This window comes from Sorex fumeus, unplaced genomic scaffold (genome assembly GCF_029834395.1).
Source record: "Sorex fumeus unplaced genomic scaffold, SorFum_2.1 ptg000054l, whole genome shotgun sequence".
Classification (NCBI taxonomy): domain Eukaryota; kingdom Metazoa; phylum Chordata; class Mammalia; order Eulipotyphla; family Soricidae; genus Sorex; species Sorex fumeus.
Window position 1 is genome coordinate 43,522,501 of NW_026606111.1, and position 14,991 is coordinate 43,537,491.

Here is a 14,991-nt window from a genome sequence, read left to right on the forward strand (position 1 = left end):
TTCCCAGCCTTTTACTTTTAGCCCATGGATGCTTTGATTGTTCAGACATGTTTCTTGCGGGCAGCAGAATGTTGGGTTCAATTTTCTAATTCATCTTCCTATTCTGTGCCTCTGAATTGGCACATTTAGCCCATTGACATTGAGAGAGATTGTTGTTTTGGGGATTTGTGCTCTCTTTATGTATAATTTTTGTACTTGTGGGGATTGTCTTAGCTTAAAGTATACCTGTTAATACTTCTTGCAACAAAAATATGGAATGCTTTACAAGTTTGCATGTTATCTCTGTGCAAGGACCATGCTCATCATTGTATCATTTCAATTTTAGTATATGTGTTATCAAACCTAGTAGGAGTAAATTTTTCCATATTTTTCGCTTCTTATTACTTTGAGTGTTGTCCTTCCTCACTCCTATGGCAGACAATGATTCCTAATCAAGGAATATATTTCAAAGCAGCATGAATAATAAATAGATTTAGAACTTTAATGTCCCAGAAATAAAAATGTGGTTTTTACTATATTATCGTTTACCATACCCTAGGCATCAGTTTTACAAAATAATTCTTTTGGAAGATGGTATATGAGTTTGTTTAATGTTGTTCCCTGAATCCTTCATTAAGAACATTAAAATAGAGCCTTTTGCTGTTCTCACCTCAGTCCTGTGTACATCTCCAGGAAAAGGTGGATGGTGTTGTCTGCACTTTGACCACCTTGAATGTATGTAGGATTTTTCTCCTGAAGGATGAGGTGAGGATCATATTGATGATTTCATTTCACCTTATTACAAGTTCAACTTGAACGGAAGGTGAGACTCATGAGGCTCCTATAAAGGACAGAACAAAGGGTCTCAGTGAAGTTTAATGGCCAACTCATATTAACAACATAGATGACTCAAAGTAACCTGTGTGCATCTTTGTGTGTAGTGAGTTTCATATCTACTGATAGTGATTCTCAGTCATGACACATGGGCAAAACAGACCTGTAATTAAAAATCTAGTTCTCTGAGCAGAGTGGGGTCTCTGAGGTGATTGAACAAGTGTGTAGTAATTTATTACTAAGCACAAAAGTATTTTGAACGATGTGTACTTTTCGATCTAAAATTAATTCCAAATATGTCTAAAATGACAGTGTCCTGACCTCGCACCTGGCTTTTCTCACCGAGGCCCCTTGGAGGTGCCGGGGTGAGTTTCCCTCACCGCCCTGATTAGAGCCCTGGCAGCTGAAGACCTCTGCAACCAGCCATAGGTACGCTTAAGACCACCCTTACCAAGCTTGAAGGAGCCTCTTGCATGAAGGAACTGGAAGAGGAACCCAGATGTGCGGGACCGGGGGATGAGATCTCCATGGCTGCTCAGATCAAGACTGTGCCCCCTCCTTCCAAATCCCCCATCTTCTAATAATTAAGTGCTACAACCATGAACTGCTCCTGGATCCATGTAATGCCATCAATGGCCAACATCCAGAGACTGGATCTTATTTAGAAGACAGCAACTCTGATTGTCCAGTTCTCACTCTCAGAGAACCTGGTAGGTTTCTGTGAGTATTTTGCCCGCATGGCGGAGTCTTTGTTTCTGGTCACTATTTCTTTTGAGGTAAAGAAGCTGCTTAATTTAAGATAGTTCCCTTTGTTTATCTCTGTTTCCAGTTGCTTGTCAAGTGGCGTGTTATATTTGAAGATACCTTTAGCTTTAATGTTGTGGAGGGATTTGCCGACCTTGTCATCAATGAGCCTGAGGGATTCTGGTCTGATGTTGAGGCCTTTGACCCATTTTTATCTGACTTTTGTGCATGGTGTTAGGTAGAGGTCTGAGCCATTTTTTTTTTTTGCATGTAGCTGTCCAGTTTTTTCTGCAACGTTTGTTCAGAAGGACTCTCTTGATCCACTTCACATTTCTTGCTCCCTTATCAAAAATTAGATGATTATATATTTGAGGGTGTGTGTCAGTATATTCAATCCTTTTCCATTGGTCTGCAGCTCTGCCTTTGTTCCAGTACCATGCTGTTCTCATTATTATCGTTTGTAGTAGAGTTTGAGGTTGGGGAAGGTGATGCCTCCATTGTCTTTTCCCCAAGAATTGCTTTAGCTATTCGTGTGCGTTTGTTGTTCCATGTGAATTTCAGGAGTGCTTGATCAATTTCTTTGAAGAATGTCATGGGTATCTTTATAGGGATCAAGTTGAATTTTTACAATGCTTCGTGGAGAATTGCCATTTTGACAGTGTTAAATCTCCCATTCCATATGCAGTATATATGTTTCCATTTCCTTGTGTCTTTTTTAATTTGCTGATGTATAGGTCCTTTACCTCTTTAGTTAAGCTGATTCCAAGGTTCTTGATTTTCTGTGGCACGATTGTGAATGGGATTGCTTTTTCATGTCACTTTCTTCTATTTCATTACTTCCATATAAAAAAGCCATAGACTTTTGGGTATTGAGTTTATAGCCTGCAATTTTACTATAAATGTCTATTGTCTCTGGGAGTTTTTCGTAGAGATTTTAGTATTCTCTGAATATAGTATGATATCTTCTGTGAATAGTGAGAGATTATTTCTAACTTTCAAACATGAAAAACCCTTAATATCTTTTTCTTATCTATTTTCTCTTCCAAGTACTTCCAGTACTACATTGAAGAGAAGTGCCAAAATGAATTTTTACTTAGCACATTCTGTCTGTAAATTTCTATCCTAAGAACGGTGGAAGAAACAGTGATATCTTAGTAATTTACAAGTAAATTATGAAGACAGATAATTTAAAAGAATTTCTTTGTATAAATTTCAAAATGTGTAGCTTTTATTAAATATATTAAGAATAAATCGTAGGTCTTGATTATACCATGAAGATTATTTTCCTGTTGGAAGTTACCCTTCTAAAATGCAATAAAGAGACACATTTTGAAAATGTTGATTATTCGTTAATTCAGTCAATGTATGTTAGTAGTCTGGTTGTGCAGTGCCTGCAGGAATTCAACCTGTACCCTCAGGTGAGTGCATCAACAGTCTGATTGTGTCTTCATGCTTCCCGATAACCTCAAATGGCCACTGTGCCTCTGGCTGGCTCCCAACAACTCAGGACTACGTTTCCCGAGAAATTAAATTCCCGAAAGATATGTGGGAGCCATGTTAACAAACCACCCCAGGCTCAGCTATACAAGCTAATGGATTGGTCTTGTTTCAGAGACCCATAGACAAATCTCGAAGATATCAACAGCCACAGTTAACCTTGGAACTGCAAAAGGCTGAAGACACTAGGGTAAATCAGAGGGAGGCAGGTTAGTTTGCTGCCCACCCAACCAGAACCTAGTGCAGCCACTAGCTCCCACAATCCAAAATCGCCACCATGCTCTCCTCTGGTTTCCATCGTCTCAGGATGGCTCTTACTGAAATATAACAGCTGAAAATTCGGATATGCGGGTTTTGTGACTGAAATCTCCAGGCTTTCTCTGGGCAGGATGGGCATCCCACCCCCACTGCCCTGTACTTACGGAAGCCTCAGCAGTCATTTCCATACCTCAAAGCTACTCCAGGCTTACCTTCCTGATAAAAGTGCTAAATTCCTTGCACAAACATGATGACCTCTTAGTACCTGTACGAGACCCTTAATGCACAAAATAAAAAGGAGACAGAGAGAAAGAATTAAAGAGCCTGCCATAGAGACACACTGGGGGTGGGTGTAGGGTGTTGGGGGATGGTTTTAGGGAACCAGGAATATTGGTTTTGGGAAATGTACACTAGAGGAGGGACGGATGTTGGATCGTTGTATGACCAGAAGCAAATTATGAATAGATTTGCAATGGTCTATCTCACAGATATTGGATAAAACATTAAAAATATATATCCTTCATTTGTACCTCAGAATACTGATGGATCTTTAAAACCCAGCATATCTATATTTGTGTTCTCTGTAGGAAAAAAATGTTAATCACCTGTGTGCCAATAGCTTGTAGAAAGCTAAACACAAAGATATATGAATGACTGTCTTTGGCATGAATACTGTAATTGCAGCTATGTTATGTTTTAGAATCAGTTCATGGACAAGATGTCAAGAGGAGCAGTGGCTAAGTGCATCAATGTTGAATGGATAATGTTTCAGGAGCTTGCAAGGGAGATGGGAAGATTTGGCATGAGTAAAGGGAAGAAACAGAAGAGTGAAGTACTAATAAGTATCATGAGAAAAATGCAAGGGAGGACATTTCCTGGCAAGTGTCACACTCTGTTGAGATTTTGGTGAGGATAAGTATTAGAAAGTATCTTTCCCATTTAGTGGTAAAAAGGTAACTTTGGTGGGTGTATTTAAAATTTACTTTAATAATTAGAATTGCCAAGAGATACAAAGTTACAAAGTTGCTCATAATTGAGTTTCAGTCATCTAATGTTCTAGAACCTTTCCAGTATATTGGGGCATATTTGAAGGAATATCCCTGGTGCGAAGACTAGGGCATCTGAATCTTAACACATTTCACCAAATATATGATATGTACTCACATGATTTACACTGTCTCCCCTGCTCTTTGATTTATGTTTTCATGCAATATTTCCTTGTGAACCTCACTTCAAGTGAGGCTCCCTAATTAATACAAGTACATGTTTCTGGGGCACTACATATTTTTTGGTTGCTGGGAGAGTCTGTAAAGTAATGCTCAGGAGGTGTGGGGGCCCCACAGACAATTTTCAGAAAACGTGGCCATGGTGCTTGGGGTCGTCTGAGGCTATACAGCCTTTGATACTCTGGCAATCAGGTGGTGCTGGGAGTCAAATTGAGTGCATGTGAGACAAGTTCCATAAGCACTACACTATCTCCTGCAGCCTTGGGTATTAGATTTATGTCAGCATTCTGAGGTCCTCCCTTTTGTCACAAAGAAGAGACTTGTGCAGGAGAAAGTGGAAGAGACTTTAGGGTTTAGCTAGGTTGACTGAGTAGCTGGTGATACCATTAAGATTGAACATAAAGTAAAAATAAAACAAGAGCCCCGTGCCTTTTCCCGCTGAACTCGACACCCTCCACAGGGGTACACCTGCGGACAACACCTGCAGCAGCTCCTTTGGACTATCCATCACCTAATCAGCCCTCCCCTCCAGGTGGGTAGAGGGAGCACCACTCCTCCACTCCTCACCCCCAGCCCCCCACCTTTTCCTGCAGAACTGGACACCCTCCAGCAGGGGACACCTGAGGCAGCTCCATGGGATTTTCCATTGCTCCTCCTACATTCCAGGATCCTGGGTGGGAGTGACCCTGGGATGGGCCAGGGGCGTGGCCACAATATAGGGAGCGTTTCCTCCCAGAAGTGGGCGTGGCCTTCTCCTGGGTGGCCAGCCACAGTTATATTTCCCAATCTGGGCTCTCAGGACTTTCATCTCTCACTTTGTCGCCTAATACCGACTAAAAATTTCTGACCACCTCTACTAGAATACAACAACATCCCACTCGCCTACTCCATTTATAACAAAAGACCTGTATGAAATGTGCTGTACAAGCTCAAAACTAAAAAGTACCTCCTCCAAAGCACAAATCTCCACCACAAGGAGAATATGAAGAAAAGAATCCCGAATCCTCAACCGAGGTTTTCCACAATTGCACTCTCTTTGATAAAGAATTCCAGGATAAAATGCAGAGGGTGTTCAAGGACCTACTCGAAGAATCAATGGAAGAGATATCCAAAGACTAAAAGAGAAATGAAAAAAACAATAGAAAAGAGAGCCAAGAAAATACAGGAAGAAAAGAGAACAGAATTTTAAAAAGCTACAAAAAGAAAATTCACAAATAAAGGTTTCAGTGGATGAAATTAAAAAGTTATTAAGTGCCCTTAGCAATAGGATAAGTGCAGCTGAAGTTAGGATCAGCGAGCTTGAAGGTGAGCAACATAAATCCCACTGGGAAGAACAAGCAATAGCAAAAGACCTCAAAATGGCTCTAAGGAGAATCAGAGACCAAGGGGATGACACCAAGAGGAACAACATTAGAATCAGTGGAGTACCAGAAGGACTGGGAAACAACCCCAATGAAAAAGCTAGAGTAAAAGAAACCATTGCTGAAAAGTTCCCAGAGTTAAGGAAAGCAGACATCCAGATCCAAGGAGCCAGAAGGGTACCAGCTAAAGGAGACCCCAGAAAAAACACTCCAAGCATATCATAGTCAGAACGATGGATGCTGTGGACAGATACACAATATTACAAGCAGCAAGGTCAAAGAAGGAAATTACATACAAAGGAGCACCCCTTAGATTCACAGCAGACCTATCAGTGGAAACCCTCAAAACCGAAGGCAATAGTGGGATATAGTGAAAAAATTCAAAGAAATGAACGTCTCACCGAGAATACTCTATCCAGCAAAACTCCCACTCAAATTCGATGGAACGATACAACACTTTTTAGATAAACACAAACTCAGGAACTTCATACACTCAAAACCAAATCTAAAAGAAGAACTAAAGGGGCTCCTGTAAGAAAAGAAGGAAAACACGTGTAAACACAAACAACTCCTACAGGAAGATGGCACAAAACCCCATGACAATACTCTCCCTTAATGTCAATGTCTAAATGCACCTACTAAGAGACACAGAGTGGCAAAATGGATCCAGAAACTGAAACCAGCATTCTGCTTTCTACAAGAAACTCATCTGAACAATCAGAGCAAACACAGACTCAAAGTGAAAGGATGGAAAACAATCCTGCAAGCAAACAGCTCCTTCACAAAAGCTGGGTTGGCCACACTAGTGTCCGACAACATTAATTTCAGGCTGAAAAAGATTAGAAGGGACAGCGAAGGCCACTTTCTCTTCATCAAGGGATACATACAACAGGAAGAAATCATACTCTTAAATGTATAAGTACCTAATGAAGGAACAGCTAGATACTTAAAACAACTGCTAACAGATTTTAAAGAGGACAGTGCTAGCAACACAATCGTAGATGGAGACTTCAACATCGCCTTATCACCTCTGGATAGATCAACAAGAACAAAACTCAGCAAGGAAACATTGGCTTTGAATGAAGAAATAGAAGAGAAAGGACTTATAGACCTATACAGGGCTTTACACGCCCCAAAGAAAGAATACACATTCTTCTCCAGTGCTCCTGGAACATTTTCCAAAATCGACTATGTGCTAGGCCACAAAACATACCTCAATAGAATCAGGAAGATAGAAAGAGTATCAACAATCTTTTCAGACCATGATGCACTGAGGATAGATGTGAATCACACACAGACACGGACAACCAAATCGAACACCTGGAAAATAACCAAGTCACTGCTGAACAATGTGTGGGTCAAGAAGGACGTCAAGGAAGAAATCAAAAGATACCTGGAAACAAATGAGAACGAAGACACGAACTACCAGAGCTTATGGGATGCAGCTAAAGCCCTATTAAGGGGAAAATTCATAGCTCCGCAAGCATATCTATGGACGGAAGAAAAGATCCACATAAGCAACTTATTTCACAGCTCAAGATCTTAGAAAAGGATCAAGAAAAGGAGCCTATATCGGACAGAAGGACAGAGATCATAAAACTTAGAGCAGAAATCAACGACATGGAAACCTAAGAAACAATCCGAAAGATCGATGAAACCAAGAGCTGGTTCTTTGAGAAAATAAACAAGATAGATAAACCACTAGCAACACTCACAAAGAAACAGAGAGAGAGAAAACTTATAAACCGAATCAGAAATAAAAATGGAGATATCACAATGGATAAAGATAAAAGATAAAAGACGCTCCCGTTGATCTTCGATTTGCTCGAGCGGGCCCAGTAACGTCTCCATTGGAGACTTTGTTGTTACTGTGTCTGGCATATCGAATACTCTCGGTAGCTTGCCGGGCTCCCCGAGAGGGGCGGAGGAATCGAACTCGGGTCGGCCATGTTGGCAGCGTGTAAGGCGAACGCCCTACCCACTGTCCTATCGCTCCAGCCCATCACAATGGAAACCAAAGAAATTCAAAAGATCATCAGAGACTACTTTGAAAGTCTGTATGCCAAGAAAAAAGAGAAGTTAGAAGAAATGGATAAATTCCTGGATTCCTATAATCTCCCAAAAATGAGTCAAGAGGATATAAAATACCTGAATAGACCTAGTCATAAAAATGAAATTGAAACTGTAATCAAAATTCTTCCCAAAAACAAAAGCCCAGGTCCAGATGGATTCACTAGCGAATTTTTCCAAACATTTAAAGAGGATCTACTGCCCGTCCTTCTTAAACTTTTCCAGGAAATTGAAAAAACAGAAACTCTACCAAACAGTTTCTATGAATCCCATACCTCTCTAATACCAAATGGAAACAAAGACACCACGAGAGAAGAAAACTACAGGCCGATATCACTGATGAACACGGAGGAGAATATTCTGAACAAAATACTAGCAAAGAGAACTCAACAGCTCATCAAAAAGATCATACACCATGACCAAGTGGGATTCATCCCGGGGATGCAAGGATTGTTTAACATTAGGAAATCAATCAACATAATCCATCATATCAACAAAAGATAAAAATCATATGATCATATCAATAGATGTAGAGAAAGCAATTGACAAGATCCAGTATCCGTTTATGATGAAAACCCTCGCCAAATTGGGGATAGAGGGGACTTACCCCAATATAGTTAAAGCCAGCTACCACAAGCATACAGCAAGCATTATCCTCAATGGGGAAAATCTGAGAGCGTTCCCCCTAAGATCAGGAACGAGATAAGGATTCCGACTCTCTCAACTGCTGTTGAACATAGTACTGGAAATACTAGCAATAGCAATTAGGCAAGCAAAAGAGATTAAGGATACTGGAACAAAGGTAGAGCTGCAGAGCTATGTAACGGGGTTGAATATACTGACATCTCCCCTCAAACATATGACCATCTAATCTTTGAAAAAGGGGCAAGAAATGCGAAGTGGAGTAAGGAAAGTCTTTTTAACAAATGGTGCTGGCAAAACTGGACGACTACGTGCAAACTACTGGGCTTCGATCTCTGCCTAACACTATGTACAAAAATAAGATGAAAATGGATCAAAGACCTAAACATCAGACCGGAACCCATAAGGTACATTGAAGACAAAGTTGGCAAAACCCTCCATGACATTGAAGCTAATGTTATCTTCAATGATGTCACGTCACTGGCCAAGCAAGTGGGAATATCTTAAACTAAGAACCTTCTGCACCTCAAAAGAAACAATGACTAAAATACACAGATTGTCTACAGAATGAGGAAGGATATTCTCCAAATACACATCTGAGAAGGGGTTGATATCAAATATATACAAAGTACTGATTGAACTCCACAAGAAGAAAACATCCAACCCCAACAAAAAATGGGGCAACGAAATGAACAGAGACTTAATCAAAGAAGAAATCCGAATGGGTAAAAGGCACATGAGAAAATGCTCTACATCTTTAATCATCAGGGAGATGCGGATCAAAACAACAATGAGATATCATTTCACACCACAGACACTGGCCCACATTCAAAAAAACAAAGGCAACCTTTGTTGACACGATGTGGCGACAAAGGGACCCTCTTTCACTGCTGGTGGTAATGCCGACTGGCTCAACACTTTCGGAAAACAGTAGAGATGATTCTCAAAAAATTAGAATTTGAGCTCCCATTTGACCCAGCAATACCACTCCTGAGAATATACCTCGGAGACGCAAAAAAGTATAGTCGAAGTGACCCCTGCACTTATTTGTTCATTGCAGTACTATTTACAATAGCTAGAATATGGAAAAAACCCGATTGCCTGAGAATAGATGACTGGTTACAGAAACGTTGGTACATCTACACAGTGGAGTACTATGTAGCAGTTCGAAAAAAATGAATTCATGAAATTTACTTACAAGTGCTACTGCGTGGAAAATATTATGCTAAGCGAAATGAGTCAGAAAGAGAGGGACAGACATAGAAAGACTGCATTCAACTGGGTAACATAAAGTAGCAAACTAAGAGAATAACAACAAGAACAGCTGTGATAAATACCAGGTTCTTCACTCCATGGCTTAGATACCAGCCTCACACTCTAGGGGTAAAGGCAGCTCAGATAGAGAAGGGAGCACCAAAAAAAGGGTGCTGAGAAGAACATTAGCTTGCGGTTGCCTGAGGCATGCGCCAAACCATGCTGGCGAATTAGCTCAAGAGTTTTCAGAGATAGGCGATTTTTTGTGGCTATCTCTCTCTTGGCGTTCCTCGCACATTCATGGAGGTGCTGAACCAGTGGATTGTATTCCTCGTCAATGTTGTCAACAATGGCATCTTCCCATGTTGCCGCAATAGTAGCAAAGAGTTCCCAGTTGGTGGTCATTCTGGGAGATCTCTTTTTGAACTTTGCAGCCCTTTCTCCCCGCTCTGTGAAGTAGAATTTTGCACGAAGGAGACGGTGGTCCGATCCCGTTCAAAATTTTGGGACAACAGCAACTTCAGTCAGGCAAAACCATTGATTGAATATGATGTGGTCTATTTCGTTGTGGAATCGTCCACCGGTAGACTCCCATGTCCATCATTTAGATTCTGCCTTCTGGAACTGTGAGTTACCATGAATGGTCTTGGTCAACATGATGAACTCAGACAGTCTCTCACCCTGTTTGTTCCATTCTAGGCCATGGGTCCCGATGTGAAGTTCTTCAGCTGATCTTCTCGGTCCTATCTTGGCATTAAAATCACCCACAATGATCTTGTAGAAGGTGTGGTCTTCATTATAGAACTCCTCTAGTTCCATGTAGAACTTCTCGATTTCTCTTTCATCATAATGAGATGTTGGTGCGTAGAAAACGAAGATAGTATGGTCTGTAAACCTGTAAATTTGATACATTTAAAAATTTATAATGGATTTTACAATAGTCTTTCAATTATGTATTTACATTAGTCCATATACAAGCATGATTTTTAAAAAATAAATTTCAGTGACAATAAAATTTTGGTGTTTTTCATAATTGTAATGATTTTCTGCTCAGTCTATATTGATGTGAACATTTTTATCTATTTGTCTAATTTTTTGATTATTTAAGATCAGTAGTTAACAGCTAACTTACCGATGACTGATTTTGTGGCTCAGGGCTAAAGCACTTGGCTTGCGTGTATGAAACTTTGGGTTGGCCTCCTGCAAGGCAAATGCCCTACCCACTGTGCTGCAAAAGTTATATAAAATATACTAATAATAAGACCTAATGATGTTGGTGAACAGTGCAATATAAATGATTATTTAGTAATTTTCTTGATTTGTTAATGAAATGTGTAAGCTCTTGAGTATAATGGGAGTATTTTTCTAACATAAGAGTCTGAGGAAGGTGAAACTGTTATAACTATCCTGTAGGATTCCATCTCCCTAGCCTGCTTCATTCTACCTCTCTCTCTATCCAGTCCAGTCTTCTTCTTGGGAATCTGACCTCCTGATTGGCTAGCCTCTACCTTTCAACTGCCTACTTTATGACATCATTCTCCCACCCAACCAACCACCAACTGGTAGAATCTTGGGGTTGGTACCGCTTGACCTTGAGCCTGGAAGTTGGTGGCGGAAAGAGATGGTCCTAGGAGAGTTAATGGAGTGATGGATGGATGGGAAGGAAACCGGGAAGGGTAGGGAACTGGACAGCTGGTCATCAGCATGGGAGATTTGGTAGATGTTTTCTAAATACTTTAACATGTTTTTCATAAATGATAAGCAAAACAAAAATACGAAAATAAGATAGGTTCCAAAGAAGAGGTTACATATAAGACCGAGAGAGCTGAAAGGGCTGGCATTCCTTCTGGAGCTTTCAATCATACCAATTACTAAAGATGGTATTTTCACATCACTTAGCTGTGGAGAGGAATAGTGAGAAACAGAATGCCACCAGAAAAGCAAACTGGATGACCACCTTTCATAAATGCCAGGTGAAATGTGTTCATGAAATGTGTTCACATGTATCCCAAGTGCAAGTGTATTAACAGGAACATATATTTCACTAAGTCTGCTTGGTACCAGTAACTACTTTAGTGGAAATGGAAGAAAACAAATGCAGTTTCTGACAGACGTGAGTCTAAACTGCTAATCAATTTTCCCAGGAAAGGGTAGTTTAATGGCTGTGAACAGAAAAACTTGAAAAGTGTTTTGCTACCTTTCATGTATGGCTAGAGGAAAATGATCCCAGTCATCTCTCAAAACTAACAAGCTTCAACTCCCTTCAAGGACAGTTGTATTCAGTGAGGAAAAAATGCTGGGAGAAAAGTCTGAAATGATGGGAAAAGAGACAATAAGTTCAAAAGGAAGGACATGAAATTTGGGTTCCTCTGAAAACAAAGCTTGAAACCACAAGATCTGGTGATCACACGATTTACTGGGAATCGGATCTGTGGAGGATAGGAGTGATATCAGGGATGTGAACAAGGAACATCCAAGTTAAGGAAGACTTAGCTAGCTGATTACCCCATGGGCAACATGGTTCCAAGACTACCAGAACTTACCAAGGAATTTACTTTAATTTTCTTTCTTTTATATGGTCACTTACAACATGTATTCTTTGACTTCTTCAACAGAATTTGCAAATGATTTTTAATTATTAAAAAAGTTTTATTAACATGTCTTTATTAAAAGGAAACATATAGGCCAAAGAGCTAGTGCAGTATGTAGAGGGTGTTTACCTTTTATGCAGCTAACCTGAGCTTAGTCCCCAGATCCCTGTCCCTGCCAGGAGTGATCTCTGGATAGAGTTAGAAGTGAGCCCAGAGCACATCTGGGTGTGCTACCCTCCCACAAAAAAAGGAAGAAAAGAAAAGAAAAACATATAACTGTTTCTTGAGTAACATAGAGGTTAAGGGTGCCAACTGCTGTATAACATTTGAAAACCCCCAAATTTAAGAGATAGTCTGCTGTTGACCAAGAAGATGGTTTTTTAATAATATTTACTCATATTGTCTGTACGTAATGCTATTTGTGGCCTGTAAGTCTGTAAATTTTGATACATTTAAAAAAATTATAATGAATTTTATAATGGACTTTATAATGAATTTGTATTTTATAGTAATAAGTGATAAATTTTATTTCTGTTTTTGTGGGTTATTTGGGCCATAGTATGTGGTGCTTGGGACTTCTGACTCTGTGCTCAAGTGTCATTCCTGGTGATGCCAGCCATTAAGTTCAGTTGACTTTGTTCATGGTAAGTGCTTTAACCCCTCTACTAATTCCGGGGGTCCAATCAAATAATTTATCTGCATATATTTTATACATGCATGGCATACTTTGTCTTAGATTTTTTGTATTTCTAGGATATATTGATCGTTTTTAATTATTTTACATCAATACCAACCTCCAAAAAAGTTTCAAAATATAATTATTGACAAAAAATCATATAGAGGTCCAAATTTGTATTGTTCATGGGATAACTATATTAAGAAGAAAATAGAACCACAATAAACATACAAATAAAATGAAGGTACATTTCTTTGGAGTCTTTCAATTATGTATTTATATTTGTATATATACAAGTATAATCTTTGAAAAATAAATCTCAGATACTATAACATTTTATTGAGTTTTTTATAATTGCAATGTTTTATTGCTAAGATGATATTGTTGTGAACATATATATCTATTTGTCTACTTTTCTGATTGTTTACTTAAGATCTGATATTAAAAGCTAACTTACTAGGGCTCGAGCGATAGCACAGCTGGTAGGATGTTTATCTTGCAAGCGGCCGAATTGGGTTCAATTCCCAGCATACCATATGCTTCCCTGAGCACCGCAAGGGGTAATTCCTGAGTGCACAGCCAGGAGTAATCCCTGTGCATAGCGAGGTGTGACCCAAAAAGAAAAAAAAAAAGCTAACTTACTTATGACTGGGTATGTAGCTCAGGGCTAAAGCACTTGGCTTGCAAGTATGAAATTTTGGGTTCTATTCCTCACACTATAGAAAAGAAACCAAAATCACTAACTATGGTTGAAAATATATCTCAGTGGTAAAATATTTGCCTCACATTTGTGAGGTTATGGGTTTGATCCCTGAATTTCCATATACGCTCACAAAAGCTAATTTACTTAAAGAATATTAAACTGCTTAAACCCAAGTACATATTGCCGTATTATTATACAGATTCAATTCTCAATAAAATAACTTGAAAAGGTCTATTTTTAGCATCTTTGCTAGGAAAAGATGTTACCTGATTTTTAAATGTTTGTAATTTGGGGACACATTTTAATTTGTCATTTTATTTTGTGCTCTTTGTCTACTAGTGAGCTTGAAAATTGCTCTTGTGTTTACGAGGAATTTACACTTCTTTCAATAGAGATTATATGATCATGGTTTATGCTTATTTTTTCTATACAAGTTTAATAGCTAAATATTGATTTATTTCACAGCAGTAATTTATTAAAAACATTCATCATTTGCCTATCATAATAATTGCCATTAGTTGTTTGTTTTGCTTGTTTTTTGATCACTTAATTTACTTTTTATCTTTTCTTTCAGATTGTAAGATTTTCACACAAATGAGCATATGTTTTTCTTTATATTCTACAGTTTTAGATTGAGAACAACTGTTTGTTTTGTAAAATAAGATACTTGTGCATTTACAATTTCTTCTCATTATTTTTACATTTTAACACATCTCGATTCATCTACAATTTGTCATAGTAAGTGTTGTCATATTGAAAGAAACCATCATTATTTTCAATCATAGCACTGTAGCACTATCCTCCCGTGGTTCGTCCATTTGCTCGAGGGGGCACCAGTAACTTCTTACAACAGATTGTGAGACTTGTTGTTACTGGTTTTGGCCTATTGAATACGTCATGGGTAGCTTGCCAGGCTTTTGCTATGAGGGCAAGATATTCTGGGTATCTTGCGAGGCAGAGGAATCGGAATCAGGGTTGGCCTCCTGCAAGGCAAATGCCCTACCCGCTGCATGTAAACGTTATATAAAAATACTATGAATACCGAATGTTGTTTCTTTAACAGTGCAATAAAAATGATTATTTAGTAATTTTCTTGATTTATTAAAGAAATATGTAAGCTCTTGAGTATAATGGGAGTAGTTTTCTAACACAATAG

At 39.0% G+C, this 14,991-nt stretch overlaps 1 pseudogene; it reads right to left on the minus strand.

Moving 5' to 3' along the window:
- Nucleotides 1–245: 245 nt before the first annotated feature.
- LOC130033793 (uncharacterized) lies at nucleotides 246–342 on the minus strand (annotated as a pseudogene).
- Nucleotides 343–14,991: the final 14,649 nt, after the last annotated feature.